At 42.6% G+C, this 7,354-nt stretch overlaps 1 long non-coding RNA gene across 1 annotated transcript; it reads right to left on the bottom strand.

The window, feature by feature from the left end:
* Positions 1-339: 339 nt before the first annotated feature.
* LOC139055490 (uncharacterized) lies at positions 340-6,627 on the bottom strand. Its single transcript, XR_011511798.1, has 3 exons — positions 6,237-6,627; positions 5,015-5,127; positions 340-564 (listed from the first exon to the last, which is right to left on the bottom strand). It is a non-coding gene; the product is annotated as an uncharacterized lncRNA (long non-coding RNA).
* Positions 6,628-7,354: the final 727 nt, after the last annotated feature.

Genomic DNA, 7,354 nt, shown 5'->3' with positions numbered 1-7,354 from the left:
CCTTGAGGGTGTTTTGAACAACATATTACCCTTCGACCCATGGGGTGTAAGGGTGTGATCAGGAATACATTACCCCTTCACCTATCGGGTGTAATGAGCAATATAATAGCCCTTGAAGTACGGCATGTGGAAGCGGGTACATATGCACTTCATTGTTTGTTTCTAAGTCTACAGTTAGGCTAGCACACACAAATGTTATGTATGGTGTGCATACAATAGGTAATGTGTTTACAAACGCACTGCATAGCAACTTTGAGAGAAAACACATTATCACTTGTGAGTGTTCTGTGTGAAATGGTCCCATTTATCACAGATACAGAGTGACTGCATGGAGGGTCATTTATTCTAGCCTCCTGTACAATATTTTGAGCTTGCACTATGCCTTGTGGTGACAAGTCTTGCGGCCGTTCTACATTGAAGAACAGTCTCAATCAAACCAAAGTTCCAGGGCACAGGCGAGGATGATGATGCCTTTTTGTAGCTCCATTCCAATGTCCTAAGGCGAGCCATCATAGATGAAGCCATTTCTTCATTGATCACTGTAGCCATCTGCTTCTTTTCTACCTGCAAAATGATTTGTTGCAATTTAATGTCAGGAAAAGTACACGAAACATGACTAGCAGCGCTTCCCTGCATCATTCACTTTAATATTTCAAGATCGCATGAAGAGCAGGTTAAAGAAAACAAGCACAGATAGTGCTGACTTCCAGGAAATCGTTATTTCGAAAGAATAAGGCATTTAATCTGCCACATCATGAATGTAGGAGAGACAGGCTACACAACTATATGAGGGCAATTCAGAAATTATTGCCTCCAAGCCCACTACTTTGCCAATATTACAGCAAACATTTTGAACTTTTTATCATTGATGCACTTATGCTTAAGCTATCGAATGTCACTTGCCTCGCCTTCCTATCTCTCCTCGTTCCAGAGTAATCGAGCAATTCATGGCATCCAGTGGTGACGTCCAGTTGAAACAACAGGCTGCAATTGAATTTCTGACTGTGGAAGGTTGTGCGCATATAAGCATTCATGGCCATTTGACTGCAGTTTACAGGAATGCCTGTGTTGACGTCAGCACTGTGCAGAGGTGGGCAAGGACTGTGAAAGACCAAAATCCTACGACATCAAATCTCCCGGATCAGCACCGAAATGGATGGCCCACAATGGCTTCTGATGAGGGTCATGAACATCAGCAGATGAGTTGACTCGGTGCAATCGCAGGATCAAGCAGCACCAGATTGCAACACTCGCCATTTCCATTGCCTCAGTGAACCACATCATTAAAGACCTGCGTTACAAGAAGACTTGCGCTTGTAGGGTGTCACGGTAACTGACGACTGACACGAAAAAGTCGAAGCATAGCCAACAAGTTCAATTCTTGTAACCCAGGAGGTTTTTAATTATGTGGTTCACTGAACCAATGGAAATAGCGAGTGTTGCTGCAATCTGGTGTTGCTTGATCCTACGATTGACCCGATTCAACTCGTCTGCCTGATGTTGATGATCCTCATAAGAAGCCATTGTGGGCTGTCCAGTTCGGTGCTGATCCTGGACATTTGATGCGGCTGGATTTTGATGTTTCTCAGTACTTGCCCACCTACGCACAGTGCTGATTTCAACACAGGCATCCCCGTAAACTGCTTTCAGATGGCAATGAATGTTGAAGGGCGCAGAACCATCCGCAGTGAGAAATTCAATTACAGCCCACTGTTTCAACCGGACATCACCACTGGATGCCATGCATTGCTCAATTACTTTGGAACGTGAAGAGATAGGAAGATGGGGCAAGTGACATTCTATAGCTTAAACATCAGTGCATTAATGATAAAGAGCCAAAATGTTTTCAGTACTACTGGTAAAGTAGTGGGTTGTGCATCAGTGCACAACCCACTTTTGTGCTTCAGTGCATAAAAGTACATTTTGTTAAAAAAGTAAGTGGAACAACAGTGCATTTTTCCGGCAAGTTTGATGGTGCATATCTCCAAACTGACGCCATTCTGGAAATCAATTCCAAGTAGATACACCTTGTAATCTCACTGGCTATGATTCGTAAATTACAATATGTGCCCCAGATATGTGGTGGCGCTGGCAAACACTCCCAGCGTTCTACTAGGAAGCATAAATACCCAAGAAAGTGATGGGGAAACGGCGCCCGCAGTAGCTCAATTGGTAAAGCATCTAACGCGTAATGCAAAGACGTGGGTTCGTTCCCCACCTGCAGCAAGCTGTTTTTTCATCCACTTTCATTTCCATTAATTTATCATTTCTTTATTTCATTTGTTAATCACAAGTAATTTACCCTAACTTGTCCTTGGTGTCAGTGTTTGCTGGCTTCTTAGGATATGATTAATAAACATCGGGTTTCTTGGTTAAGCCCCTTTCTTCTCGGTTATATTAGCTATAATGTAATTCATTCGAAAGATAATATTTTTTTTAATTAGTTTAATATGTTTCGATTTCTTGTGCTAGATATATCTGCGTGTTTGAATATTCCTGCTCAAGGACTAGAATTATGCTGTATGCAACAGGACTATATTTAAAAATTCCACAAGACTGAAAATCATCACCCTGCATAAAAACAGTGTGAATTTAAAAACAAGCTTCAGTGAACCTTATTGAATCAGCAAATGGCCAGTGTAACTAGTCTGATCATCCTGGAAAACTTTTGTAGCTTATAAGCATAGTGAATTTCAATTCCACATTTAGGAGTGCAAATTTTTCTAGAAGTCAGCTTTTTCTTTTTAACAGCTAGCATCCCTGCCAGTTTGCTTAAACATAATGTTGCATGACTTCAGCAGTACTGCACAATCACTTTTTTCTGCTCACAGTGTCTAGTGATGTCTTTAGCAGCTGAGATAATTAATGTTCATGCAGATAAACATCAGAAAACATTGCAATAACTGCCAAGAAAATGCAATCATGCGTTTTGTTTACAAAAGAGCATGTGCTCTACCTTCTGCCAGGTTTGTTTTCCGTGTCAGGCTAGAACGGAACTTGCACAAGAGGCACCTTTTGCATCCATGAAGATATTTTATGAGGTTATGGTGGTGTCGAAACATGACATCAACCATAACACTTTAAACTATTTTATGAAACAGGTATTTGTACAAAGATAGAAAAGGCACCAATTTTGAATTTATCACATTTGGTTTAGAGTACCATAGTATAAATGGCTCAACTAGTACAGGTACGCAAACGGGCTAGTTGGTATTGGTCGATGACGTTAGACAATGTGAACTCGACAAAGGATGGAGAAAGAGGCGATAGCATTTGTTCCATTTCTCGCCACTTTTGACTTCCCTTGTACAAGTCTGCGCTGTCTGTCGAACATCATGGATCAACTAGTACAGCCTGAAAAAAATATGTCATGAAAGAAAACTTGACTTTCAACCTGGACAATTCTGCCTGTTAGGTATTATAGTTTCTTTAGAACTTATTTCTTTATACAAAGTCAGACCCATCAAGTAAAGCTTACTGAGAAAGAAATGAAGAACAACGTCAACACCTCTCAAGGCACATGCATCAAAGGAGTCAGAGCATCATACACATTACCTTTAGGTGCAAGAGTATTCTCTTTCTTAGGCAAACTGCATTTCTAGTTTCTTAAAGCCTATATATTTATTTGCCACAGCTATGGGAAAATCACAAGGTGGAAAAGATGTGTTGGTGCAATTTCAACTATTATGTACAACAGCAAAAGGTAAAGCACAGGAAGTCTCACTGCTCCTCTGTCTAAATGACATTCAGTTTCATTTGTCATGTCCACTCCTATCCTGATGGCAGCAGAATCAGGAAGACAGCAGCGTGGTTCAGAAAGTAGATGAAGGAGCTGATATCCTAGCTGACATAAAGAGTAAAAAAAGGGAGCTGGTCAGGCCATGTAGTGCAGATGTGAGACATCATTAACTAGCGCGAAAAATACAACGGACGACAGCTAGAAGCACACAGGACAGAACTCTAGGCTTCAACTGAAATTTGGCTACACAGAAACATAGGATTCAGGGGATGCGACCTCAACGCATGGAAGCAACATTTATCTTTCCTTTTCCCTGCCTGACACAGGCGGTATTGGAGCCAATCGATGGGCAGGTTCATTTCGAGATACGAACACTCTTTTTTGGCGAGAGCAAGGGAAGGGGTGCTTACACACTTATCACCCGCTTTTCGATGCAAAGTGCTTCGAATATTTTCATGTCGACCTGCCTCTAGAGCCGCGTGGGCAGATGAGTGCTTTGAAACTGCTCAGTGCATGAGCACTTACAGCAATGATTGGCCAGATGGACATCAGCCATGACAGCTGCCCTATCTTTGTTCCCCCAAGCGGTCCTTTAAACACCGACCTGTTTGGCTTGAGGACACATAGGGCAGCATTGAGTGCCTTGGTGGCTGGTGGCCACATGGCCAACAATCGCCATACGTGCTCATGCACCGAGCAGTTTCAAAGCAATCGTGTGATCAGGCAGCTCCAGAAGCAGGTACATAGGGAAATATACGAACCACTTTGCATCAAAAAAGTGGGGAATAGGTGTGTAAGCACCCGTCTCTGGCTCTTACCAAGAATGTTCGTAAGTGAAATTAACCTGTTCATAAATTTGTTCCGATAGCTCCTGTGTTGTTTCTGTCCGTCGACATTCTGTGCATTCCATGTTTCTGTGTAGCAAAAATTTCAGTTGAAGTCTAGACTTCTTTCTTATGTGCTTCTTGATGTTGTCTTTTTCACGCTAGTTATTGATGTCTCAAGTCTGCAATGAGCACCAACTAGCCCAAGTGCCTTCTTCAACCATGTAATGCATAGGGCATATAACCGGTGGCACATTCGAGTTACAGAATGGATGCCAAGAGAAGGGTAGTCAAGGACGGTAGAGAAGTAGACTACGATGAAGTCAAAAAATTTTGCAGGCTTCACTTCGAATCAGCTAGCACAAGACAGGGGTAATTGGAGCTCACTGGGGGAGGTCTTCATCCTCCGGTGAAAAAAATATGTAGGCCAATTGTGATGAAAAAAGTATACCTGTCGGGTCAGACGTCTTCACTGTCTTTTCAGCAACGTGTAGGCCCAAGACAGCCAGTCGGTTCCCATGCAATTGCTTCATGCTGACTGCAATTGCTTCATGCTGACTGCAACTGCATGGGCACAAGAAAACAACCCACCATTATTACCATTCGAGATTGACGACTCAATAAAAGAACCTCTCAAAACTGCAAATACAATTAAGCATTTACCAGCTTAATAAATACATATATAAAGGCCAAGAATAGTTACAATAACCATACACTTTATAACTAGACATTAAAATAAGGTAGTGAAGCGTACAATAACCGTAGGACGCTAAGTGCAATTCATTTCAGAAATACTGTTGACAACTGACAGGACGCCTTAGGCAGGGTTCAGTCACACAACAAGAAAACAAATAGTAGTAATAATAAGCACGCCTGCGTGAAACCAAGAAACGAGTACAAGGACGAGAAAAAAATTGATTAGGCTCGGTGTGCTTATTTATGCAAAAAGATAAATTTATAAACAAATAGCGCAACCACGCATTCATCCGCAACAGCACGACAGCTTCTATAACAAACGAGCACAACTTAAAGCGATTGATAAGTACATAGCCGGGACGGTCGTGGTTCTTTTGTTTTGCGTTAGTTCTAGTCATGAAACCACAAGCATTGCAAGCTTCCTGCGACATTACCTACCACGGGACCTCCGACAAAAAAAAAATAACAATTGAGTGAAAGTACACAAGCGACATTTAATACGGTTGTCACACTGCACACTTTTGGCCGCGATCGATCCTGACTGGAATCGAATTTCTGGACGCGTTTGGCCTCGTTGCACAATCGGTGGACGGGAGCCAATCGCGGTCGAAAATTTCGATCCAGAACAGGCTCAATCGTGATCGAAAGTGGCCGTGCGACACCGGTAGAAGTCTGCGCCCATCTTTGGTAACAGAAAGAACCAATTAGTCAAACCACAAGTATTATTTCCCTGCCTGCGCCGAATACTGACGCGTAGCAGTACTTAATTCTCTACAACTCTAGTTGAGGACACGTGAACAATGAAACATTCTTTTTTTTTCTTTTTCACATTCGGTGCCCATAGGCTACGCCTGGAGTACATATACTACACTCGCATCCAACACACCTTGCGCTGTCCTTTAAATAAATTACGCGAAAATTACTACCACAATGACGCACGATAAAAACCGCGACGCTGAACGTGGCTACGTACGTACCTTTTATATGAGCAGTTCATGCGCCTTGCAAAGGCCCTCGGTTTGAAGGCGGAGCGCTGTCACGATCTGTACTCTGGGTACGCCGTTTCGTTTACGTAGTGGATGGACCATGTTGACGATGGATTCCGCCGAAAAACAAAACGTCCACTTCATCACTGTTCAGGCCGAATGGAAGATGTTTTCTCCTTCGCCACGAATGACGGCCGTCGTAGGCGTAGTAAACACACTGTCACAAAGAAACACCGATGTCGTAGGCCGCTGGTGCCCTTCTTTCTCACGCATAATCGCGTCGCCTTCACTCCGGACGCTCACTTCGCGTCGATGAGCACAAAAGTACACGAAAACAACGAGGTGGTACAACCTAAACGCAGCAAAAAACAATCTAATTACTCACAACTCGAAGAATGTCACGGAGAACACACACATGTGCTCCCGGCGGCCCGCCGCGAGACGCAGGAAATGACGTAGCGGCGATAGCGGCGACACCCGTCGGGGGAAGTTATTTCAATTTCGGTTTAGTTTTCAAGGCATAAAAACAGATATTCTTTTAAACTATGTGTGTGTATTACTTTCAAAGCTACTTATTTTACGCTACCTCTAAGCCATTTTCTGTGTTTACGGGTAGTTTCACTGGAAATTTATTTCCAGAAACATGGGCTGATATCAAATCAAATGGGGCAAAGGTGGGCTGGTAACTGCGTGTAAGTGAATTTATTTGTCGATGCTTTCTTTTTTGTTTGTTTGCTTGGACGTTCATTTGTAAAGAGACGTGGCCCTTCCTGATTGTATAAGATACAGAGGTACTTGCGAGTCTGTCTTTTCTTTTATACACAGAGAAACAGAGAGAGAAAAAAAGCTTTAATTGGCATTTTCAAGAAGTTCACAATGCTCATATTTCTGAACTGGAGTGCTCACTCAAATTTTAAATAGCTTGGATTAACGGCAGATATAAAAGTACTTGCATAATAGCTTTCTAAACGTATAGGCGACACCACGAAATTTCACATGTGCAGAATTACACGAAAACCTTAAGTTTCCAAGTACGAAAAGTCAGTTCTTTGCCTGCTGTCGTGAAAGTGCAACCGAAGCGAATCCAGATCTCGGGGGTTTTTTTTTTC

Source organism: Dermacentor albipictus, chromosome 2 (genome assembly GCF_038994185.2).
Source record: "Dermacentor albipictus isolate Rhodes 1998 colony chromosome 2, USDA_Dalb.pri_finalv2, whole genome shotgun sequence".
NCBI classification, from domain to species: Eukaryota; Metazoa; Arthropoda; class Arachnida; order Ixodida; family Ixodidae; genus Dermacentor; species Dermacentor albipictus.
This window is presented reverse-complemented; position numbering and strand designations above follow the sequence as displayed.